This window comes from Scyliorhinus torazame, chromosome 12 (genome assembly GCF_047496885.1).
Source record: "Scyliorhinus torazame isolate Kashiwa2021f chromosome 12, sScyTor2.1, whole genome shotgun sequence".
Taxonomy (NCBI): Eukaryota; Metazoa; Chordata; class Chondrichthyes; order Carcharhiniformes; family Scyliorhinidae; genus Scyliorhinus; species Scyliorhinus torazame.
In genome coordinates this window covers 75,364,747-75,390,296 of record NC_092718.1, presented here as the reverse complement: position 1 = coordinate 75,390,296, position 25,550 = coordinate 75,364,747, and the positions used below count along the sequence as shown (strand labels likewise).

Here is a 25,550-nt window from a genome sequence, read left to right as displayed (position 1 = left end):
GGGAAGGCGAAACTGGGGAAGTTCCGCAGGAGAGTGTCAGTGTTTACTGGTGAGGGTCCTCATGAGTATATCAGTATTTACTGGTGAGGGTGCCTGGGAGTGTCTCCGTGTTTACTGGGGAGGGTCCTCACGAGCGTGTTAATATTTCCTGAGTAGGGTAGCCGGGGACGTGGCGGTGTTTACTGGGGAGGGTCCTCACAAGTGTGTCAATATTTACTGGGGAGGGTCCTCACAAGTGTGTCAGTGTTTACTGGGGAGGGTACCCGGGAGTATGTCAGTGTATACTGGAGAGCGTACCCGAGAGTGTGACAGCATATACAGGGGAGTGTGTCAGTATTTACTGGGGAGGGTACCCGGGAGTGTGTCAGTGTTTATTGGGGAGGTACCCGGGAGTGTGTCAGTGTTTATTGGGGAGGGTACCGGGAGTGTGTCAGTGTATACTGGGGAAGGTAGACGGAGCTGTGTCAGTGTTTACTGGAGGAGGTACCTGGGAGTGTTAGCCTGTACTGGGGATGATAGTCAACAGTCTGTCAGTGTTTATTGGGGAGGGTCCCTGTGGGTATGTCAGTATTTACAGGGCAGGGTACCCGGGAGTGTGTCAACATTTATTGGGGAGCGTCCTCAGGAGTGTGTCTGTGTTTACTGGGGAGGGTCCTCAGGAGTGTGTCAGTTTTGACAATGAAGGGTATCCGGGTATGTGCCAGTGTTTACCAGGGAGTGGACCCGGCAGTATGTCAGTATTTACCAGGGCGGATACCCAGACGTGTGTCAGTGTTTACCGGGGAAGGTAGTCGGGGATGTGTCAGTGTTTACTGGGGATGGTACCCGAGAGTGTGACATCATATACAGAGGAGGATGTCTGGAGTGTGCTAGTGTTTGCTGGGAGGTACAGGCATCAGTATTCACTGGGGTGGGTACCCTGGAGTGTGTCAGTGATTACCAGGGATGGTACCCGGGGATGTGTCAGTATTTACTGGAGAGGGTACCCGGGAGCGTTAGACTATACTGGGGATGATAGTCAACAGTCTGTCAGTGTTTACCGGGCAGGGTATCCAGGTGTGTATCATCATTTATTGGGGAGGGAACCCGTGAGTGTGAGGGTACCCGCACTGTGTCAGTGTTTACCTGGGGGGGCCCTCACGGGTGTGTCAGTGTTTACTGGGGAAGGTAGTCGGGGATGTGTCAGTGTTTACTGGGGAAGGTAGCCGGGGATGTGTCAGTGTTTACTGGAGAGGGTACCTGGGTGTGTGTCAGTGTTTACTGGGGAGGGTACCTGGGTGTGTGTCAGTGTTTACTGGGGAGGGTACCTGGGTGTGTGTGTGTGTGTGTGTGTGCTGGGGAGGGTACCCAGGAGTCTGTCAGTATATATTGGGGAGGACACCCGCGGATGTGTCAGTGTTTACTGGAGAGGGTACCCGGGAGTGTTAGCCTATACTGGGGATGATCGTCAACAGTCTGTCAGTGTTTATTGGGGAGTGTACCTGGGGGTATGTCAGTATTTACCGGGCAGGGTACCCGGGAGTGTGTCAGCATTTACTGAGGAGCGTCCTCAGGAATGTGTCAGTGTTTATTGGGGAGGATCCTCTGGAGTGTGTCAGTTTTGACTGTGGAGGGTACCCGGAAATGTGTCAGTGTTTACTGGGGAGGGTACCCGGGAGTGTGTCAGTGTTTACTGGGGAGGGTACCCGGGAGTGTGTCAGTGTTTATTGGGGTGGGTACCCGGGAGTGTGTCAGTGTTTATTGGTGAGGGTACCCGGGGGTGTGTCAGTATTTACTAGGGAGGGTACCCGGAAATGTGTCCGTGTTTACAGGGGGGGTACCGGGAGTGTGTCAGTGTTTATTGGGGAAGGTACCCGTGAGTGTGTCAGTATTTACTGGCGAGGGTACCCGGGAGTGTGTCAGTGTTTACTGGGGAGGGTACCCGGGAGTGTGTCAGTGTTTACTGGAGAGGGTACCTGGGTGTGTGTCAGTGTTTACTGGGGAGGGTACCTGGGTGTGTGTCAGTGTTTACTGGGGAGGGTACCTGGGTGTGTGTGTGTGTGCTGGGGAGGGTACCCAGGAGTCTGTCAGTATATATTGGGGAGGACACCCGCGGATGTGTCAGTGTTTACTGGAGAGGGTACCCGGGAGTGTTAGCCTATACTGGGGATGATCGTCAACAGTCTGTCAGTGTTTATTGGGGAGTGTACCTGGGGGTATGTCAGTATTTACCGGGCAGGGTACCCGGGAGTGTGTCAGCATTTACTGAGGAGCGTCCTCAGGAATGTGTCAGTGTTTATTGGGGAGGATCCTCTGGAGTGTGTCAGTTTTGACTGTGGAGGGTACCCGGAAATGTGTCAGTGTTTACTGGGGAGGGTACCCGGGAGTGTGTCAGTGTTTACTGGGGAGGGTACCCGGGAGTGTGTCAGTGTTTATTGGGGTGGGTACCCGGGAGTGTGTCAGTGTTTATTGGTGAGGGTACCCGGGGGTGTGTCAGTATTTACTAGGGAGGGTACCCGGAAATGTGTCCGTGTTTACAGGGGGGGTACCGGGAGTGTGTCAGTGTTTATTGGGGAAGGTACCCGTGAGTGTGTCAGTATTTACTGGCGAGGGTACCCGGGAGTGTGTCAGTGTTTACTGGGGAGGGTACCCGGGAGTGTGTCAGTGTTTACTGGGAGGGTACCCGGGAGCACGTCAGTGTTTACTGGGGAGGGTATCCAGGAGTGTGTCAGTGTTTACTGGGGAGGGTACCCGTGAGTGTGTCAGTGTTTATTGGGGAGGGTACCCGTGAGTGTGTCAGTATTTACTGGGGAGGGTACCCGTGAGTGTGTCAGTATTTACTGGGGAGGGTACCGGGGAGTGTGTCAGTGTTTATTGGGGAAGGTACCTGTGAGTGTGTCAGTGTTTACTGGGGAGGGAACCCGGGAGTGTGTCAGTGTTTACTGGGGAGGGAACCCGGGAGTGTTTCAGTGTTTATTGGGGAAGGTACCTGTGAGTGTGTCAGTGTTTACTGGGGAGGGAACCCGGGAGTGTGTCAGTGTTTACTGGGGAGGGTACCCGGGAGTGTGTCAGTGTTTCCTGGGGAGAGTACCTGTGTGTGTGTGTGCGAGCGCTGGGGAGGGTACCCAGGAATGTGTCAGTATTTACTGGGGAGGGTACCCGGGTGTGTGTCAGTGTTTATTGGGGAGGGTACCCAGGAGTGTGTCAGTGTTTACTGGGGAGGGTACCCGGGAGTGTGTCAGTGTTTATTGGGGAGGGTACCCGTGAGTGTGTCAGTATTTACTGGGGAGGGTACCCGTGAGTGTGTCAGTATTTACTGGGGAGGGTACCGGGGAGTGTGTCAGTGTTTATTGGGGAAGGTACCTGTGAGTGTGTCAGTGTTTACTGGGGAGGGAACCCGGGAGTGTGTCAGTGTTTACTGGGGAGGGAACCCGGGAGTGTGTCAGTGTTTCCTGGGGAGAGTACCTGTGTGTGTGTGTGTGCGAGCGCTGGGGAGGGTACCCAGGAATGTGTCAGTATTTACTGGGGAGGGTACCCGGGTGTGTGTCAGTGTTTATTGGGGAGGGTACCCAGGAGTGTGTCAGTGTTTACTGGGGAGGGTACCCGGTAGTGTGTCAGTGTTTATTCGGGAGGGTACCCGGGAGTGTGTCAGTATATATTGGGGAGGACACTCGAGAGTGTGCCAGTGCTTACCTAGGAGGGTACCCGGGTGTGTTAGCCTATACCAGGGATGATCGTCAACAGCCTGTCAGTGTTTATTGGGGAGGGTACCCTGGGGTATTGTCAGTATTTACCGGGCAGGGTATCCAGGTGTGTGTCTGCATTTATTGGAGTGCATCCTCAGGAGTGTGTCAGTTTTGACTGTGAAGGGTACCCGGGTGTGTGTCAGTGTTTACTGAGGAGGGGATCCAGCAGTGTGTCTGTATTTACCAGGGCGGGTACCCGGAAGTGTGTTTGTGTTCACTGAGGAGCGTACATGGGAGCGTTTACTGAAATGAAATGAAAATCGGCTTGTCGAAGTAGGCTTCAAATGAAGTTACTGTGAAAAGCCCCTAATCGCCACATTCCGGCGCCTGTTCGGGGAGGCTGTTATGGGAATTGAACCGTGCTGCTGGCCTGCCTTGGCCTGCTTTCAAAGCCAGCGATTTAGCCCTGTGCTAAACAGCCCCTGTGGCGGGTAACCAATAGTGTGTCAGTATTTACTGGAGAGGGTGTGATGTTCTGTAGACTGGCCGCTAAGAATGATGAACTACAGAACATTTAGTTTAAATAATTTACTTTGAAACAGCTGTGAGATAAAGATAACTAGAATAAATAAATAAACTACTGACACTAACGATTATCGAGCTACTGCAAAATACATCTATCCTCCAACAACTCCCCACACACAGGGTCACCTGGTGGGTTTATATTGCCACCTAGTGGTCGGAGGTCGTGTATAATATGTACAGAATTGGTTTATGCATATCACATCCCCTTTCCTTTGGAAAATGAAATTATTTACATGCATTAGATTATTTTTATAATTCACCATACTCTTCAGAGTATTTACAGTCTGTTATAAGTTCAGACTTTTGGATTTGAGCCTTAGCCTTGTAGACCTTCTCAGTGGCTGCTGAACTTGCAGTTACTTGGCTTGTTGATGTTATTTGCTGTTCTTAATGTATCGAAGTATCTTCCTCCGGTTGTATTTGTTCCGTATGTTCTTCAGGTGTTTTAGGACTGTTGTATACTTCTTCTGGGAGTTGCATCTTTGCCGGACTTTGAGCAAAGCTCCTCTATTTCTCCTCAAGACAAAACCTTCACCGTGATGATGAGATACGAGTTTGGGTCTGCTTGTCGCAGTACCTTCGCCTGCTTAAGACCATCCATTACCTTTGGAATCTTCTAATCTCACCGTGTCTTCTGTCTGCAGAGGCTGGAATCTTTTTGTGGATCCATCATAGAATCCCTTCTGCCTACTTCTTTGAGAGGTTAATTGTCTTGCTAACGTGTGGTTCACTGGCTCTTGAGAAATACGAGATAAAGTCGTTCGCAGTTGCCTGTTCATCAGCATCTGAGCAGGCGAGAGCCCATTGGCTAGTGGTGCCGAACGATAGCTTAGGAGCGCGAGATAGGTGTCATTGCAGCTGTCTAGTGCTTTTTTTTTTAAGGAGCCATTTAACGATAGGAATACCCTTTTCAGCCTTGCCGTTCGACTGAGGGGAGTGAGGACTGGAAGTTCCATGTTGGAAATCATACTGCCGTGCAAATTCTGTCCACTCATAGCAATCAAAACAAGGACCATTATCACTCATGACCACATTCGGAATGCCGTGGCGCGCAAAATCTCTAACCAAAAATCTCTAACCGCGCAAAAAAATAACCAATTGATAACAAACAGGAGGTCACACCGTAACTCAATGAGTAACCAACAACCGCAGCCCGCCCTCCCTCCCATACCCCCCACTCTCTCGGCCTCCACTTTTTCTTGTTAATCCTAACCCACCCACCCGCTGACGTAACTGTCCTGGACGAAGTCAATGAACGGTTTCCATCTCCATGCGAACCCTTCACTACCACTCCACCCTTGCCGTCCTTCATCCTACCAATCTCCCTCGCCGCCTCTTGCTTCCTGAGCAAGCGGGCCAGCATCCTGCTAGCCTTCTCCCCATACTCATACACTGCCCCTCCGGTCTCCGCAACTGCCCCACTGCCTTCCTCGTGGACACCAGCCCAAACTCCAACTGGAGCTTCTGCCTCTCCTTCAACAATCCCAGGCCTCCGCGTACATTCTGTCCACCACATAATCTCGTCCATCAACCTTGACATCTCCGCTCGCTCCTCCTTCTCCCTGTGAACCCAAATTGATATAAACTCCCACCTGACCACTGCCTTGAGTGCCTCCCATAGAATGGCGGCCGAGATCTCACCTGTGTCGTTTACTTCCACGTACCCCCGGATGGCGGCCCTCACCCGCTCACACACCTCTTCCTCCGCTAGAAGCCCCGCGTCCATCCTCGACTGCGGGTGCTTCTTTGACATTCCTAATGACTCATCTGGCCGTAGAATTCAACAGCTGTGCTATCTCCGGGTAGTTAGAGAAATAGTCGATGGACAGAAGGTACTCCTTTCCACTTAAATGGAAAAGATCCATGCCAACCTTGTCACAGAGTTGTGACTGTCTCGTTCATCTGCATAGGTTCCTTGCTCTACCTGCGTTGAAATCATTGACATATTTCACAGTTATCCACTATCGGTTCAATGTCATGGTTTATCACTCGCCAATAGACCGCTTCCCTTGCACTTTTCTATCCCCAAATGCCCTTCACGTGGGGACTTCCGGTGGCGGCTATGAGGGAGTAAGTCACGCATTTGGTGGCTCACGCTCTGGCCGGACTTTTGGTCCTTTCCCCCCGACTTTTTTTGCGTTTTTGAGCGCTGGCTTTGAAGGCGAAGTCAATTTGGCACTGGTTCCACACATTGGTGTATGGAACCCCAAGGGATCGAAAAGGGAGATATAAGAAGACAAGCAAGGGCTGGGTGCAGGTTGCAGCAGCAGAAGTCAATATGGCTGATGTTCGAACCCCTGCTGTGACGGCCCAACCATCAACAGAGGAGTTGATGCAGGTCAATAAAGAGGGCTTCGCTAGGCAGAAACGGGACTGTCTTGATCCAATAAAAGAATCGATCGATCGGCTGGAGCGCAGGCTGGATGCCCAGGATCGGATGATTCAGAAGCTGGAGAAAGCATTGGCAGACCAAGAGGAGCACCAAACGGTGGTTGAGCTGGAGGTGGGGATGCTGAAGGATCAGCAAAAAAGGCTGCTGGAGAAGGTAGAAGACCTGGAGAATAGAGCTCTCAGAACTTAAGAATTGTCGGTCTCCCGGAGGGGGCTGATGCTGGCGCGTTTGTGGCGAGTATGTTTCAGAAGCTTCTGGGGGAGGGGGCTTTTCCCCGACCGGTGGAGGTGGACAGGGCGTACAGAGCGCTGGCATGGAAACCGCGGCCGGGGGACCTCCCAAGGACGATGGTGGTCCGGTTCCACAGGTTCCTGGACAAGGAGTGCGTTCTCCAGTGGGTCAAACATACGTGGAGCTGCAAATGGGACAACAGCATTTTGCGTGTCTACCAGGACCTGAGCGTGGAGGTGGCCAGGAGGGCAGGCTTTAACCAAGTTAAGGCAATCCTGTTCAAGAAGCGGGTGAAATTTGGACTGTTATACCCGGCACGTCTTTGGGTTATGCACGACGACCACCACGAAGACACGATGGACTTTGCCAAGTGGAAAGGGCTGGTGCTGAACTGAGAACTTGTTTTAAGTAGCAACTTTTTGAGTGATGTTTATATGTTTCTATTGTCATTTCTCTCCTGTATTTGAGTTTGGTTGAAGAAGGGGGAAGGTTTCTGCGGGTTTTCGCTGTTTTGGTGGGGGTGGCTGGTGGGGCTTTTTACTTTGTATTACTTTGATTTACACTATTGGGGAGGTTTTCTGTGTGTCTTTCTTTTTGGGTTGTCTCTTATGTTAATTGGGTGATTGTTTGGGGTCGGTTTGATAAGGGAAGTGGCTTTGATGGGGGGGGGAGCGAGAGAACAATAGGTGGGAGACTTCCTGGCGCCGGAGGCGAGGGCTACCAGGCTGGCTGGGTGAGCTAGTCTATGGAAGCAAAGTGGGGGTGAGCATATGATTAATCTATGGCAGGGGTTAGGTTACAAAGTGTTGTTGCTGGGGGGGGGGGGAGAGAAGTTACTCTGCTGACGAGGGAGGGACTTAGGTTTCGGGACAGAGAGGAGATCAGTGGTGGGGGCTGCCAGGAGGCAGGCCGATGGAGGCGCTGGTGGGGGCCCAGGAAAGCGGATGGCTGATCGGCGGATGGGGGGGGGGGGCCACGGTGCCCCCCCAACTAGGCTGATCACCTGGAATGTTAGAGGGTTGAACGGGCCGGTCAAGAGGGCACGTGTGCGCGCGCATCTGTGGGCTCTGAAGGCGGACGTGGTGATGTTGCAGGAGACACACCTGAAAGTGGCGGATCAAGTCAGGCTAAGGAAGGGTTGGGTTAGTCAGGTCTTTCATTCGGGGCTGGACACCAAGACTAGAGGGGTTGCGATTTTGATCAACAAGCGGGTGCAATTTCAGTTGGGCAGTATAGTCTCGGACTGGGGGGGGGGGGGGGGGGGGCATTATGTTATGGTTAGGGGTAAGCTGGCGGGGAGGAAGGTAGTCTTGGTTAATGTGTATGCGCCAAATTGGGATGACGTGGAATTTATAAAGAGGTTGCTGGGGAAGATACCTGACCTGGACTCGCGCAAGTTGGTTATGGGAAGGGATTTTAATACAGTCATCGACCCTGGCCTGGACCGGTCGTGTTCAAAAACGGATAGGGTGCCAGCAATGGCATTAGGGCCAAAGAAATAGTTGAGGGCTTGAAGCCAATGCAGTCGGGTAAAGCCCCAGGGCCGGATGGGTACCCGGTGGAGTTCTATAAAAAGTTCTAGGGGATTTTAGGGCTGTTGCTGGTCAAGGTTTTCAATGAGGCAAGGGACAGAGGGGTGCTGCCCCTGACTATGTCACAGGCCACTATTTCATTGATACTGAAGCGGGACAAGAACCCGGAGCTATGCGGGTCATATAGGCCGATTTCCCTGCTTAATGTGGATGCCAAGTTGCTGGCCAAAATTTTGGCCTCCAGGATTGAAGACTGTGTGCTGGATGTGGTTATGGAGGATCAAACCAGGTTTGTCAAGGGCAGGCAGTTGGAAGCCAATACAAGAAGGCTGCTCAATGTGATTATGATGCCCCTGGAGAATGGGGAAGTTGAGGTAGTTGTAGCAATGGATGCGGAAAAGGCTTTCGACCGGGTGGAGTGGGACTATCTATGGGAGGTGTTGGGATGATTTGGGTTCTGTAGGGGCTTTATCGAACTGGGTCAGACTGTTGTACCAGGCCCCGGAGGCTAGTGTAAGGACAAATAGGACGACCGCGGACTATTTTAGACTGCACCGGGGGACGAGACAGGGGTGCCCCCTCTCCCCACTGCTGTTTGCGTTAGCCATAGAGCCGCTGGCAATTGCTCGGAGAGCTTAAAGGGGCTGGAAGGGGGGGCGGGGCGGGGACATAGTCTCGCTGTACGCGGACGACCTGCTCTAATACGTATCAGATCCAGGGGCAGGGATGGGCGAAATTATGGTGATTTTGGGGGAATTTGGCCGGTTTTCGGGGTATAAACTGAATATGACAAAGAGTGAGATGTTTGTAGTCCAGGCGAGGGATCAGGAGGGTCAGCTGAGGGGGCTGCCGTTTAGGTTAGTAGAGGACAGTTTCAGGTACTTAGGGATACAAGTGGCACGCGACTGGGGCCGGTTACACAAGTTGAACTTGTCCCGGTTGGTTGAACAGATGAGGGGCGAGTTTCGGAGATGGGATACGCTCCCGCTGTCGTTAGCTGGGAGGGTGCATGTCGGTCAAAATCTAGGTCCTACCTAGGTTTTTGTTCGTATTTCAATGTCTCCCAATTTTCATCCCGCGGTCCTTTTTTAAGAGAGTTAATCAAATCATCCAGGGCTTTGTGTGGGTGGGTAAGTCCTCGCGAGTGAAGAAGGGGATGCTCGAGCGGAACCGGGGGGAGTGGGGGCTTGCGCTGCCGAATTTCAGTAATTACAACTGGGCGGCTAACATAGTCATAAGAAGGAAGTGGGTGGTGGGGGCGGGGTCAGTTTTGGAGCGGATGGAGGCAGCTTCGTGTAGGGGCACCAGTCTGGGGGCGTTGATAATGGCCCCTCTGCTGTTCCCGCCGGCGAGGTATTCCACCAACCCCGTAGGGGTGGCGGCCTTGAGAATCTGGGGTCAGTGGAGGAGGTACGCTGGAGCAGTGGGAGCATCGGTCTGGTCCCCAAGATGTGACAATCACCGGTTTGCCCCGGGGAGCTTGGATGGGGGGTTTCGAGTATGGCAAAGGGCGGGAATTGAGAGGATGGGGGACCTGTTTTTAGAGGGGAGCTTCCTTAGCTTGAGGGCGCTGGAGGAGAAGTTTGGGTTGGCAAGGGGGAACAAATTTCGATATTTACAGGTGCGGGACTTTCTGCGCAAGCAGGTATCATCCTTCCCACTCCTGCCACTAAGGGGGATCCAGGATAGGATAGTGTCTAGGGGATGGGTGGGGGAGGGGAGCACCTCCGACATATACAAAGAACTCATGGGGGCGGAGGAGACGCAGAACGAGGAGCTGAAGCGTAAGTGGGAGGAGGAGCTTGGTGGTGAGATGGAGGATGACTTATGGGCGGACGCGTTGAGCAGAGTCAACGCGACCGCAACATGCGGCAGGCTCAGCTTGATCCGATTCAAGGTGGTCCACCGGGTCCACATGACAGTGGTCCAGATGAGTAGATTCTTTGGGGTGGGGGACAGGTGTGTAAAGTGTGCGGGAGGACCAGCGAACCATGTTCACATGTTCTGGGCGTGTACAAAACTTAAGGGATATTGGCAAGGATTCGCGGACGTCATGTCCAGAGTGTTAAAAACAAGGGTAGCAATGAGTCCAGGGGTGGCGATTTTTGGGGTGTCGGAAGACCCGGGAATCCAGGAGGAGAAAGAGACAGATGTTCTGGCCTTTGCTTCCCTGGTAGCCCAGAGACGGATACTGTTAGCTTGGAGGGACTCAAAGCCCCCGAAGTCGGAGACCTGGCTGACTGACATGGCGAGCTTTCTCGGCCTAGAGGAGATTAAGTTCGCCTTGAGAGGGTCACTGTTAGGGTTTGCCCGGAGGTGGCAACTGTGGTGATGTGCATCAATGTAAATGCATGTAGGCTAGCTAGACACTAGAGGGAGCACAAGAGACATCACACACAGACACTCAACCAATAGATCAGTTAGATAGGACACGACGAATGGACATTCACGATACACACAGAGGTGACACGACCACAGGGGGGCATTACACAAACCCATATATAAAGGACACCACACACATGATCTGCCTCTTTCCAGTGGAGACAGTCAGTGAGTACAGACAAAGGGTTGATTCAATATTACATCCACCACGTGGATTGCAGCAACTGGTTAGTCAGTCTGGGTAGCTATAGTAGGATTAGCAGTAGTGTCGAACCCGAGTAATGGAAGTGTAAATAGTTTAATAAACGTGTTGAAGTTATCTCCACGTCTGAACCTTCCTTTGTCAAGTGTACCACAAGGAAGCCGCTTATGTTACACCTAGAACATAACAAATCAGCAACCATTCATCAAATTCTTCGTGGACAATTAATCGTCAGCAAGGGGGGGGGGTTAGGGTAGCATAGAATAGGGGGTCAATTAGGCGGGTGTTGGCGGGATGGGAGTCGGTGATTGCACTATGTTTATTGTTCTTTGTACATTGTTTCTATACTGTTGCTGTTTGTAATGCCAAAAATACCTCATTAAAATTGTTTATCGCAAAAAACAATGCCCTTCACGCAGCTTCACGAGGATCATTGACCGTAGTGCCTGTGGAATCTGCTGATTCTGCAGCAAAAATTTATTCACATTACTTAATTCTGCTCGTACATAGTAGAAACTTGAGCAGGATCCTTTGGGCCATCCTTCATGGAGATACTTTCTCACTTTCTGCAAGATAGTGTCCTTGGCAGTTTCTTCTTTAATTATTTTTGACTTTTTGTCAGAGACTTGTAGAGACTCTGTCATCATGTTTCCGTGGACCTCTACATTCTCATCCAGCTGGAGTGGTTCCTCAATGCCTGCAGCTCTAGATAGCGTGTCAGCCACAATAAGATGCTTTCCTGGTGTATATAGCAACTCAAAATGTCACTGTTGCAACTTCATGATCATTCACTGAATCCTCGGCGACATCTCGCTAAGATTTCAATTGCTTGGGGACCTACTACAGTGAGAAGCAACGCTATATACCACTCGTCGGACTGTGCCTTCAGACCCAGGGCTGCAACATGGAGTTTAAACTGTTGCTTAAACACCATGCAATTCTCGTCTATATTACCGGTAATCCGAAGCTGCAGAGTTGCCATGATACATTCCATCCCAGGCTCCGAAGTTTTATCGTGCATTGAGCACCAGTTGCCAGTAGCTTGCAAGGTTAGTGGATAAAACACGTTTTCTTTCTTCTTCTCCCAAGTTATCAGCGATTTGGATTTTTTGCAGCATCTACTAGTTCTTATTAAATCATCATTCCTGATACCATGTCATGTTCTGTAGACTGGCCGTTAAGAATGATGAACAACAGAATATCTAGTTTAAATGATTTATTATGAAACTATAACTATTTTCGAGCTACTGCAAAATACGTCTATCCTCCAACACGTCTTACTTCCACCTCCCAGACACAGGGTCACATGGTGGGTTCACACTGCCACCTAGTGGTCAGAGATTGTGTATAATATTTTGTACAGAATTGCTTTATGATTATCATCACAGAGGGTACCCGGGAGTGTGTCAGCATTTACTGGGGAGGGTACCCAGGAGTATGTCAGTTTATACAGGGTAGGATACCTGGGAGTGTGACAGTATTTACTGGGGAGGGTCGTCACGGGTGTGTCAGTATTCACTGAGGAGGGTACATGGACGTGTGTCAGTATTTATCGGGGTGGGTACCTGGGAGTGTGACAGTATTTACTGGGGAGGGTCATCCCACAAGTGTGTCAGTATTTACTGGGAAGGGTACCCGGGAGTGTGTCAGCGTTTACTGGGGAGGGTACCCACAAGTGTGTCACTATTTACTGAGGAGAGTACCCGAGAGTGCGTCACTATTTACTGGGGAGGTTACCTGGGAGTGTGTCAGTGTTTACTGCGCGGGGTCGTGAGGAGTGTGTCAGTGTTTATTGGAGAGGATACCCAGGGGTTTGTCAGTGTTTACTGGGGAGGGTACCCACGAATATGTCAGTACTAACTGCAGAATGTACTCAGGAGCGTGTCACTATTTACTAGGAGGGTAATCGGGAGTGTGTTAGCGTTTACTGTGGTGGGTACCCAGGAATGTATCACTACTTACTGGGGAGGGTACATGGGAGTGTGTCAGTGTTTACTGCGCAGGGTCGTGAGTAGTGTGCCAGTGTTTACTGGGGAGGGTAAGCGCGAGTGTGTCAGTATTAACTGCGGAGTGTACTCGGAATGGGTCACTATTTACTGGGTAGGTAATCAGGAGTGTGTTCACGTTAACTGGGGAGGGTACCCGGGAATGTATCACTATTTACTGGGGAGGGTACATGGATGTGTGTCAGTATTTATGGTGGAGGGTGCCAGGAGTGTGTAAGTGTTTCCTGGGGAGAGTACCTGGGAGTGTGTCAGTGTTTACTGGGTGGGGTACCCAGGAGTGTGTCAGTGTTTACAGGGGAGGGTACCCGGGAGTGTGTCAGTGTTTATTGGGGTGTGTACCCGGGAGTGTGTCAGTGTTTACTGGGGAGGGTACACAGGCGTGTGTCAGTGTTTACTGGGGAGGGGTCCGGGAGTGTGTCGGTGTTTTTTGGGGAGGGTACCAGGGAGAGTGTAAGAGTTTATTGGGCAGGGAATCCGGGAGTGTGACAGTGTTTATTGGGGAGGGTACCCAGGAGTGTGTCAGTTTTTACTGAGAAAGGTATCCGGGAGCTTGTTAGTGTTCTCATGGAAGGGTACCCGGAAGTGTGTCAGTGTTTATTGGGGAGGGTACACAAGAGTGTATCAGTGTTTATTGGAGAGGGTACCCGAGAGTGTGTCAATATTGACTGGGGTGGGTACCAGGGAATGTGTCAGTGTTTATTGGGGAGGGTACCAGGGAGTGTGTCGGTGTTTATTGGGGAAGGTACCCGAAAATGTGTCAGTGTTTATTGGGGAAGGTACCCGGGAGTGTGTCAGTGTTTATTGGGGCAGGTACCCGGGAGTGTGTCAATGTTTTTTGGGGAGGGTACCCGGGAGTGTGTCAGTGCTTATTGGGGAAGGTACCCAGGTTTGTGTCAGTGTTTACTGGGGAGGGGACCCAGGAGTGTGTCAGTGTTTATTGGTGAGGGTATCCGGGAATGTGTCAGTGTTTATCGGGGAGGGTACCCAGGAGTGTGTCAGTGTTTATTGGGGAGGGTACCTGGGAGTGTGTCAGTGCTTACTGGGGAGGGTACCCGGGAGTGTGTCAGTGCTTACTGGGGAGAGTACCCGGGAGTGTGTCAGTGCTTACTGGGGAGGGTACCCGGGAGTGTGTCAGTGCTTATTGGGGAAGGTACCCAGGTTTGTGTCAGTGTTTACTGGGAGGGTACCCGGGGGTGTGTCAGTGTTTATTGGGGAGGGTACCCGGGAGTGTGTCAGTGTTTATTGGGGAGGGAACCCGGGGGTGTGCCAGTGTTTATTGGGGAGGGTACCCGGGTGTGTGTCAGTGTTTATTGGGGAGGGTACCCGGGAGTGTGTAAGTGTTTATTGGTGAGGGTACCCGGGTGTGTGTCAGTTTTTATTGGTGAGGGTACCCGGATGTGTGTCAGTGTTTATTGGGGAGGGTACCCGGGAGTGTGTCAGTGTTTATTGGGGAGTGTGCCCGGGAGTGTGTCAATCTTTATTGGTGAAGGTACCCGGGAGTGTGTCAGTGTTTATTGGTGAGGGTACCCGGGTGTGTGTCAGTGTTTACTGAAGAGGGTACCCAGGAGTGTGTCAGTGTTTACTGGGGAGGGTACCCGGGAGTGTGTCAGTGTTTACTGGGGACGGTACCTGGGTGTGTGTCAGTGTTTATTGGGGAGGGTACCCATGAATGTGTCAGTGTTTATTGGGGAGGGTACCCAGGAGTGTGTCAGTGTTTACTGGGGAGGGTACCCGGGAGTGTGTCAGTGTTTATTGGGGAGGGTGCCCGGGAGTGTGCCAATCTTTATTGGTGAAGGTACCCGGGAGTGTGTCAGTGTTTATTGGTGAGGGTACCCGGGAGTGTGTCAGTGCTTACTGGGGAGGGTACCCGGGAGTGAGTCAGTGTTTACTGGGGAGGATACCCGGGGGTGTGTCAGTGTTTATTGGTGAGGGTACCCGGATGTGTGTCAGTGTTTATTGGGGAGGGTACCCGGGAGTGTGTCAGTGTTTATTGGGGAGTGTGCCCGGGAGTGTGTCAATCTTTATTGGTGAAGGTACCCGGGAGTGTGTCAGTGTTTATTGGTGAGGGTACCCGGATGTGTGTCAGTGTTTACTGGGGAGGGTACCCGGGAGTGTGTCAGTGTTTACTGGGGAGGGTACCCGGGAGTGTGTCAGTGTTTACTGGGGACGGTACCCGGGTGTGTGTCAGTGTTTATTGGGGAGGGTACCCATGAATGTGTCAGTGTTTATTGGGGAGGGTACCCGGGAGTGTGTTAGTGTTTACTGGGGAGGGTACCCGGGAGTGTGTCAGTGTTTATTGGGGAGGGTGCCCGGGAGTGTGTCAATCTTTATTGGTGAAGGTACCCGGGAGTGTGTCAGTGTTTATTGGTGAGGGTACCCGGGAGCGTGTCAGTGCTTACTGGGGAGGGTACCCGGGAGTGAGTCAGTGCTTACTGGGGAGGATTCCCGGGAGTGTGTCCGTGCTCACTGGGAACGGTACCCGGGAGTGTGCCACTGTTTATCGGGGAGGGTACCCGGGAGTGTGTCAGTGTTCTCAGGGAAGGGTAGCCGAGAGTGTGTCAGTGTTTGTTGGGGAAGGTACCCGGGAGTGTGTCAGTGCTTACTGGGGAGGGTACCCGGGAGTGTGTCAGTGCTTACTGGGGAGGGTACCCGGGAGTGTGTCAGTGTTTACTGGGGAGGGTACCCGGTAGTGTGTCAGTGTTTACTGGGGACGGTACCCGGGTGTGTGTCAGTGTTTATTGGGGAGGGTACCCATGAATGTGTCAGTGTTTATTGGTGAGGGTACCCGGGAGCGTGTCAGTGCTTACTGGGGAGGGTACCCGGGAGTGAGTCAGTGCTTACTGGGGAGGATTCCCGGGAGTGTGTCCGTGCTCACTGGGAACGGTACCCGGGAGTGTGCTAGTGTTTATCGGGGAGGGTACCCGGGAGTGTGTCAAGTGTTCTCAGGGAAGGGTAGCCGAGAGTGTGTCAGTGTTTGTTGGGGAAGGTACCCGGGAGTGTGTCAGTGCTTACTGGGGAGGGTACCCGGGAGTGTGTCAGTGCTTACTGGGGAGGGTACCCGGGAGTGTGTCAGTGCTTACTGGGGAGGGTAACCGGTAGTGTGTCAGTGCTTACTGGGGAAGGTACCCGGGAGTGTGTCAGTCTTTACTGGGGAGGGTACCCGGGAGTGTGTCAGTGCTTACTGGGGAGGGTACCAGGCGATTTGTCAGTGTTTATTGGGGAGGGTACCCGGGAATGTGCCAGTGTTTATTGGGGAGGGTTCCCGGGAGTGTGTCAGTGTTTATTGGGGAGAGTACCTGGGAGTGTGTCAGTGCTTACTGGGGAGGGTACCCGGGAGTGTGTCAGTGCTTACTGGGGAGGGTACCCGGGAGTGTGTCAGTGCTTACTGGGGAGGGTACCCGGGAGTGTGTCAGTGTTTATTGGGGGGGGGGGGGGGTCCCGGGAGTGTGTCAGTGCTTACTGGGGAGGGTACCAGGGGATTTATCAGTGTTTATTGGGGAGGGTACCCGGGAATGTGCCAGTGTTTATTGGGGAGGGTTCCCGGGAGTGTGTCAGTGTTTATTGGGGAGGGTACCTGGGAGTGTGTCAGTGCTTACTGGGGAGGGCACCAGGGAGTGTGTCAGTGCTTACTGGGGAGGGTACCCGGGAGTGTGTCAGTGTTTATTGGGGGGGGGGGGGGGGGCGGGTCCCCGGGAGTGTGTCAGTGCTTATTGGGGGGGGTCCCCGGGAGTGTGGTAGTGTTTATTGGGGGGGGGGGTTCCCCGGGAGTGCGTCAGTGTTTATTGGGGGGGGGGGGGGTCCGCGGGAGTGTGTCAGTGTTTATTGGGTGGGGGGTCCCCCGGGAGTGTGTCAATGTTTATTGGGGGGGGGGGTCCCCGGGAGTGTGTCAGTGTTTTATGGGGAGGGTACCCAGGAGTGTGTCAGTGCTTACTGGGGAGGGTACCCGGGAGAGTGTTAGTGCTTACTGGGGAGGGTACCCGGGTGTGTGTCAGTGTTCACTGGGGAGGGTTTCCGGGAGTGTTTCAGTGTTTACTGGGGTGGGTACCCGGGAGTGTGTCAGTGGTTGCTGGGGAGGGTACCCGGGAGTGTGTCAGTGTTTATTGGGGAAGATACCTAGGAGTGTGTCAGTCTTTATTGGGGAGGGTACCTGGGAGTGTGTCAGTGCTTACTGGGAACGGTACTAGGGAGTGTGTCAGTGTTTATCGGGGAGGGTACCCGGGAGTGTCAGTGTTTATTGGGGAGGGTACCTGGGAGTGTGTCAGTGTTTATTGGGGAGGGTACCTGGGAGTGTGTCAGTGCTTACTGGGGAGGGTAGCCGGGAGTGTGTCAGTGCTTACTGGGGACGGTACCCGGGAGTGTGTCAGTGCTTACTGGGGAGGGTACCCGGGAGTTTGACAGTGCTTACTGGTGAGGGTACCAGGGAGTGTGTCAGTGCTTACTGGGGAGGGTACCCGGGAGTGTGTTAGTGTTTATTGGGGGGGGGGTTCTCGGGAGTGTGTCAGTGTTTATTGGGGAGGGAGGGTCCCCGGGAGTGTGTCAGTGTTCATTGGGGGGGGGGAACCCCAGGAGTGTGTTAGTATTTATTGGGGGGGGGGGGGGGGTCCCGGGAGTGTGTCAGTGTTTATTGGGGAGGGTCCCTGGGAGTGTGTCAGTGTTTATCGGGGGGGGGGGGTGGGGGGTGTCCCCGGGAGTGTCAGTGTGTATTGGGGGGGTGGGGGGGTCCCCTGGAATGTGTCAGTGTTTAATGGGGGGGTGGTGTTCCCGGGAGTTTGTCAGTGTTTATTGGGGGTGGGGTGTCCCAGGAGTGTGTCAGTGTTTATTGGGGGGGGGGGGGGGTCCCCCGGGAGTGTGTCAGTGTTTATTGGGGCGGGTCCCCGGGAGTGTGTCAGTGTTTATTGGGGGGGGGGGGGGGGGGGGTCCCGGGAATGTGTCAGTGTTTATTGGGAGGGAGGGTCCAGGGAGTGTGTCAGTGTTTATTGGGGAGGGTACCCGGGAGTGTGTCAGTGTTTATTGGGGGGTGCGGGTCCCCGGGAGTGTGTCAGTGCTTATTGGGGGGGGGCGTCCCCGGGAGTGTAGTAGTGTGTATGGGGGGGGGGTTCCCCCGGAGTGCGTCAGTGTTTATTGGGGGGGGGGGGGTCCCCGGGAGTGTGTCAATGTTTATTGGGGAGGGTACCCATGAATGTGTCAGTGTTTACTGGGGAGGGTACCCAGGAGTGTGTCAGTGTTTATTGGGGAGGGTGCCCGGGAGTGTGTCAATCTTTATTGGTGAAGGTACCCGGGAGTGTGTCAGTGTTTATTGGTGAGGGTACCCGGGAGTGTGTCAGTGCTTACTGGGGAGGGTACCCGGGAGTGAGTCAGTGCTTACTGGGGAGGATACCCGGGAGTGTGTCAGTGTTTATTGGTGAGGGTACCCGGATGTGTGTCAGTGTTTATTGGGGAGGGTACCCGGGAGTGTGTCAGTGTTTATTGGGGAGTGTGCCCGGGAGTGTGTCAATCTTTATTGGTGAAGGTACCCGGGAGTGTGTCAGTGTTTATTGGTGAGGGTACCCGGATGTGTGTCAGTGTTTATTGGTGAGGGTACCCGGGAGCGTGTCAGTGCTCACTGGGGAGGATTCCCGGGAGTGTGTCCATGCTCACTGGGAACGGTACCCGGGAGTGTGCCAGTGTTTATCGGGGAGGGTACCCGGGAGTGTGTCAGTGTTCTCAGGGAAGGGTAGCCGAGAGTGTGTCAGTGTTTGTTGGGGAAGGTACCCGGGAGTGTGTCAGTGCTTACTGGGGAGGGTACCCGGGAGTGTGTCAGTGCTTACTGGGGAGGGTACCAGGCGATTTGTCAGTGTTTATTGGGGAGGGTACCCGGGAATGTGCCAGTGTTTATTGGGGAGGGTTCCCGGGAGTGTGTCAGTGTTTATTGGGGAGAGTACCTGGGAGTGTGTCAGTGCTTACTGGGGAGGGTACCCGGGAGTGTGTCAGTGCTTACTGGGGAGGGTACCCGGGAGTGTGTCAGTGCTTACTGGGAAAGGTACCCGGGAGTGTGTCAGTGTTTACTGGGGAGGGTATCCGGGAGTGTGTCAGTGCTTACTGGGGAGGGTACCCGGGAGTGTGTCCATGCTCACTGGGAACGGTACCCGGGAGTGTGCCAGTGTTTATCGGGGAGGGTGCCCGGGAGTGTGTCAATCTTTATTGGTGAAGGTACCCGGGAGTGTGTCAGTGCTTACTGGGGAGGGTAACCGGTAGTGTGTCAGTGATTACTGGGAAAGGTACCCGGGAGTGTGTCAGTGTTTACTGGGGAGGGTACCCGGGAGTGTGTCAGTGCTTACTGGGGAGGGTACCCGGGAGTGTGTCAGTGTTTATTGGGGGGGGCGGGTCCCCGGGAGTGTGTCAGTGCTTACTGGGGAGGGTACCAGGGGATTTATCAGTGTTTATTGGGGAGGGTACCCGGGAATGTGCCAGTGTTTATTGGGGAGGGTGCCCGGGAGTGTGTCAATCTTTATTGGTGAAGGTACCCGGGAGTGTGTCAGTGTTTATTGGTGAGGGTACCCGGGAGTGTGTCAGTGCTTACTGGGGAGGGTACCCGGGAGTGAGTCAGTGCTTACTGGGGAGGATACCCGGGAGTGTGTCAGTGTTTATTGGTGAGGGTACCCGGATGTGTGTCAGTGTTTATTGGGGAGGGTACCCGGGAGTGTGTCAGTGTTTATTGGGGAGTGTGCCCGGGAGTGTGTCAATCTTTATTGGTGAAGGTACCCGGGAGTGTGTCAGTGTTTATTGGTGAGGGTACCCGGATGTGTGTCAGTGTTTATTGGTGAGGGTACCCGGGAGCGTGTCAGTGCTCACTGGGGAGGATTCCCGGGAGTGTGTCCATGCTCACTGGGAACGGTACCCGGGAGTGTGCCAGTGTTTATCGGGGAGGGTACCCGGGAGTGTGTCAGTGTTCTCAGGGAAGGGTAGCCGAGAGTGTGTCAGTGTTTGTTGGGGAAGGTACCCGGGAGTGTGTCAGTGCTTACTGGGGAGGGTACCCGGGAGTGTGTCAGTGCTTACTGGGGAGGGTACCAGGCGATTTGTCAGTGTTTATTGGGGAGGGTACCCGGGAATGTGCCAGTGTTTATTGGGGAGGGTTCCCGGGAGTGTGTCAGTGTTTATTGGGGAGAGTACCTGGGAGTGTGTCAGTGCTTACTGGGGAGGGTACCCGGGAGTGTGTCAGTGCTTACTGGGGACGGTACCCGGGAGTGTGTCAGTGCTTACTGGGAAAGGTACCCGGGAGTGTGTCAGTGTTTACTGGGGAGGGTATCCGGGAGTGTGTCAGTGCTTACTGGGGAGGGTACCCGGGAGTGTGTCAGTGTTTATGGGGGAGGGTACCCGGGAGTGTGTCAGTGCTTACTGGGGAGGGTACCAGGCGATTTGTCAGTGTTTATTGGGGAGGGTACCCGGGAATGTGCCAGTGTTTATTGGGGAGGGTTCCCGGGAGTGTGTCAGTGTTTATTGGGGAGAGTACCTGGGAGTGTGTCAGTGTTTATTGGTGAGGGTACCCGGGTGTGTGTCAGTGTTTACTGGGGAGGGTACCCATGAATGTATCAGTGTTTATTGGGGAGGGTACCCGGGAGTGTGTCAGTGTTTACTGGGGAGGGTACCCGGGAGTGTGTCAGTGTTTATTGGGGAGGGTGCCCGGGAGTGTGTCAATCTTTATTGGTGAAGGTACCCGGGAGTGTGTCAGTGCTTACTGGGGAGGGTAACCGGTAGTGTGTCAGTGATTACTGGGAAAGGTACCCGGGAGTGTGTCAGTGTTTACTGGGGAGGGTACCCGGGAGTGTGTCAGTGCTTACTGGGGAGGGTACCCGGGAGTGTGTCAGTGTTTATTGGGGGGGGCGGGTCCCCGGGAGTGTGTCAGTGCTTACTGGGGAGGGTACCAGGGGATTTATCAGTGTTTATTGGGGAGGGTACCCGGGAATGTGCCAGTGTTTATTGGGGAGAGTTCCCGGGAGTGTGTCAGTGTTTATTGGGGAGAGTACCTGGGAGTGTGTCAGTGTTTATTGGTGAGGGTACCCGGATGTGTGTCAGTGTTTATTGGGGAGGGTACCCGGGAGTGTGTCAGTGTTTATTGGGGAGTGTGCCCGGGAGTGTGTCAATCTTTATTGGTGAAGGTACCCGGGAGTGTGTCAGTGTTTATTGGTGAGGGTACCCGGATGTGTGTCAGTGTTTATTGGTGAGGGTACCCGGGAGCGTGTCAGTGCTCACTGGGGAGGATTCCCGGGAGTGTGTCCATGCTCACTGGGAACGGTACCCGGGAGTGTGCCAGTGTTTATCGGGGAGGGTACCCGGGAGTGTGTCAGTGTTCTCAGGGAAGGGTAGCCGAGAGTGTGTCAGTGTTTGTTGGGGAAGGTACCCGGGAGTGTGTCAGTGCTTACTGGGGAGGGTACCCGGGAGTGTGTCAGTGCTTACTGGGGAGGGTACCAGGCGATTTGTCAGTGTTTATTGGGGAGGGTACCCGGGAATGTGCCAGTGTTTATTGGGGAGGGTTCCCGGGAGTGTGTCAGTGTTTATTGGGGAGAGTACCTGGGAGTGTGTCAGTGCTTACTGGGGAGGGTACCCGGGAGTGTGTCAGTGCTTACTGGGGAGGGTACCCGGGAGTGTGTCAGTGCTTACTGGGAAAGGTACCCGGGAGTGTGTCAGTGTTTACTGGGGAGGGTATCCGGGAGTGTGTCAGTGCTTACTGGGGAGGGTACCCGGGAGTGTGTCAGTGTTTATGGGGGAGGGTACCCGGGAGTGTGTCAGTGCTTACTGGGGAGGGTACCAGGCGATTTGTCAGTGTTTATTGGGGAGGGTACCCGGGAATGTGCCAGTGTTTATTGGGGAGGGTTCCCGGGAGTGTGTCAGTGTTTATTGGGGAGAGTACCTGGGAGTGTGTCAGTGTTTATTGGTGAGGGTACCCGGGTGTGTGTCAGTGTTTACTGGGGAGGGTACCCATGAATGTATCAGTGTTTATTGGGGAGGGTACCCGGGAGTGTGTCAGTGTTTACTGGGGAGGGTACCCGGGAGTGTGTCAGTGTTTATTGGGGAGGGTGCCCGGGAGTGTGTCAATCTTTATTGGTGAAGGTACCCGGGAGTGTGTCAGTGCTTACTGGGGAGGGTAACCGGTAGTGTGTCAGTGATTACTGGGAAAGGTACCCGGGAGTGTGTCAGTGTTTACTGGGGAGGGTACCCGGGAGTGTGTCAGTGCTTACTGGGGAGGGTACCCGGGAGTGTGTCAGTGTTTATTGGGGGGGGCGGGTCCCCGGGAGTGTGTCAGTGCTTACTGGGGAGGGTACCAGGGGATTTATCAGTGTTTATTGGGGAGGGTACCCGGGAATGTGCCAGTGTTTATTGGGGAGGGTGCCCGGGAGTGTGTCAATCTTTATTGGTGAAGGTACCCGGGAGTGTGTCAGTGTTTATTGGTGAGGGTACCCGGGAGTGTGTCAGTGCTTACTGGGGAGGGTACCCGGGAGTGAGTCAGTGCTTACTGGGGAGGATACCCGGGAGTGTGTCAGTGTTTATTGGTGAGGGTACCCGGATGTGTGTCAGTGTTTATTGGGGAGGGTACCCGGGAGTGTGTCAGTGTTTATTGGGGAGTGTGCCCGGGAGTGTGTCAATCTTTATTGGTGAAGGTACCCGGGAGTGTGTCAGTGTTTATTGGTGAGGGTACCCGGATGTGTGTCAGTGTTTATTGGTGAGGGTACCCGGGAGCGTGTCAGTGCTCACTGGGGAGGATTCCCGGGAGTGTGTCCATGCTCACTGGGAACGGTACCCGGGAGTGTGCCAGTGTTTATCGGGGAGGGTACCCGGGAGTGTGTCAGTGTTCTCAGGGAAGGGTAGCCGAGAGTGTGTCAGTGTTTGTTGGGGAAGGTACCCGGGAGTGTGTCAGTGCTTACTGGGGAGGGTACCCGGGAGTGTGTCAGTGCTTACTGGGGAGGGTACCAGGCGATTTGTCAGTGTTTATTGGGGAGGGTACCCGGGAATGTGCCAGTGTTTATTGGGGAGGGTTCCCGGGAGTGTGTCAGTGTTTATTGGGGAGAGTACCTGGGAGTGTGTCAGTGCTTACTGGGGAGGGTACCCGGGAGTGTGTCAGTGCTTACTGGGGACGGTACCCGGGAGTGTGTCAGTGCTTACTGGGAAAGGTACCCGGGAGTGTGTCAGTGTTTACTGGGGAGGGTATCCGGGAGTGTGTCAGTGCTTACTGGGGAGGGTACCCGGGAGTGTGTCAGTGTTTATGGGGGAGGGTACCCGGGAGTGTGTCAGTGCTTACTGGGGAGGGTACCAGGCGATTTGTCAGTGTTTATTGGGGAGGGTACCCGGGAATGTGCCAGTGTTTATTGGGGAGGGTTCCCGGGAGTGTGTCAGTGTTTATTGGGGAGAGTACCTGGGAGTGTGTCAGTGTTTATTGGTGAGGGTACCCGGGTGTGTGTCAGTGTTTACTGGGGAGGGTACCCATGAATTTATCAGTGTTTATTGGGGAGGGTACCCGGGAGTGTGTCAGTGTTTACTGGGGAGGGTACCCGGGAGTGTGTCAGTGTTTATTGGGGAGGGTGCCCGGGAGTGTGTCAATCTTTATTGGTGAAGGTACCCGGGAGTGTGTCAGTGCTTACTGGGGAGGGTAACCGGTAGTGTGTCAGTGATTACTGGGAAAGGTACCCGGGAGTGTGTCAGTGTTTACTGGGGAGGGTACCCGGGAGTGTGTCAGTGCTTACTGGGGAGGGTACCCGGGAGTGTGTCAGTGTTTATTGGGGGGGGCGGGTCCCCGGGAGTGTGTCAGTGCTTACTGGGGAGGGTACCAGGGGATTTATCAGTGTTTATTGGGGAGGGTACCCGGGAATGTGCCAGTGTTTATTGGGGAGAGTTCCCGGGAGTGTGTCAGTGTTTATTGGGGAGAGTACCTGGGAGTGTGTCAGTGCTTACTGGGGAGGGTACCCGGGAGTGTGTCAGTGCTTACTGGGGAGGGTACCCGGGAGTGTGTCAGTGCTTACTGGGGAGGGTAACCGGTAGTGTGTCAGTGTTTATTGGGGGGGGCGGGTCCACGGGAGTGTGTCAGTGCTTACTGGGGAGGGTACCAGGGGATTTATCAGTGTTTATTGGGGAGGGTACCTGGGAATGTGCCAGTGTTTATTGGGGAGGGTTTCCAGGAGTGTGTCAGTGTTTATTGGGGAGGGTACCTGGGAGTGTGTCAGTGCTTACTGGGGAGGGCACCAGGGAGTGTGTCAGTGCTTACTGGGGAGGGTACCCGGGAGTGTGTCAGTGTTTATTGGGGGGGCGGGGGGGGGCGGGTCCCCGGGAGTGTGTCAGTGCTTATTGGGGGGGTCCCCGGGAGTGTGGTAGTGTTTATTGGGGGGGGGTTCCCCGGGAGTGCGTCAGTGTTTATTGGGGGGGGGGTCCCCGGGAGTGTGTCAGTGTTTATTGGGTGGGGGGGTCCCCCGGGAGTGTGTTAATGTTTATTGGGGGGGGGGGGTCCCCGGGAGTGTGTCAGTGTTTTATGGGGAGGGTACCCAGGAGTGTGTCAGTGCTTACTGGGGAGGGTACCCGGGAGAGTGTTAGTGCTTACTGGGGAGGGTACCCGGGTGTGTGTCAGTGTTTACTGGGTAGGGTTTCCGGGAGTGTGTCAGTGTTTACTGGGGTGGGTACCCGGGAGTGTGTCAGTGTTTGCTGGGGAGGGTACCCGGGAGTGTGTCAGTGTTTATTGGTGAGGGTACCCGGGAGTGTGTCAGAGTTTACTGGGGAGGGTGCCCGGGAGTGTGTCAGTGTTTATTGGGGAGGGTACCCGGGAGCGTGTCAGTGTTTACTGGGGAGGGTACCCGGGAATGTGTCGGTGTTTATCGGGGAGGGTACCCGGGTGTGTGTCAGTGCTTATTGGGGAGGGTACCCGGGAGTGTGTCAGTGTTTATTGGGGAAGATACCTAGGAGTGTGTCAGTCTTTATTGGGGAGGGTACCTGGGAGTGTGTCAGTGCTTACTGGGAACGGTAGCAGGGAGTGTATCAGTGTTTATCGGGGAGGGTACCCGGGAGTGTGTCAGTGCTTACTGGGGAGGGTAGCCGGGAGTGTGTCAGTGCTTACTGGGGACGGTACCCGGGAGTGTGTCAGTGCTTACTGGGGAGGGTACCCGGGAGTTTGACAGTGCTTACTGGGGAGGGTACCAGGGAGTGTGTCAGTGCTTACTGGGGAGGGTAACCGGTAGTGTGTCAGTGCTTACTGGGAAAGGTACCCGGGAGTGTGTCAGTGTTTACTGGGGAGGGTACCCGGGAGTGAGTCAGTGCTTACTGGGGAGGGTACCCGGGAGTGTGTCAGTGTTTATTGGGGGGGGGGGGGGGGTCCCCGGGAGTGTGTCAGTGCTTACTGGGGAGGGTACCAGGGGATTTATCAGTGTTTATTGGGGAGGGTACCCGGGAATGTGCCAGTGTTTATTGGGGAGGGTTCCCGGGAGTGTGTCAGTGTTTATTGGGGAGGGTACCTGGGAGTGTGTCAGTGCTTACTGGGGAGGGCACCAGGGAGTGTGTCAGTGCTTACTGGGGAGGGTACCCGGGAGTGTGTCAGTGTTC

The 25,550-nt window shown here is 54.0% G+C and overlaps 1 protein-coding gene across 4 annotated transcripts in view; it reads right to left on the bottom strand.

The window, feature by feature from the left end:
- Positions 1-25,550, bottom strand: part of LOC140386490 (histone-lysine N-methyltransferase 2B-like) — a 310,024-nt gene that overhangs the window by 135,953 nt on the left and 148,521 nt on the right. The gene's annotated exons all lie outside the window — the stretch shown is intronic.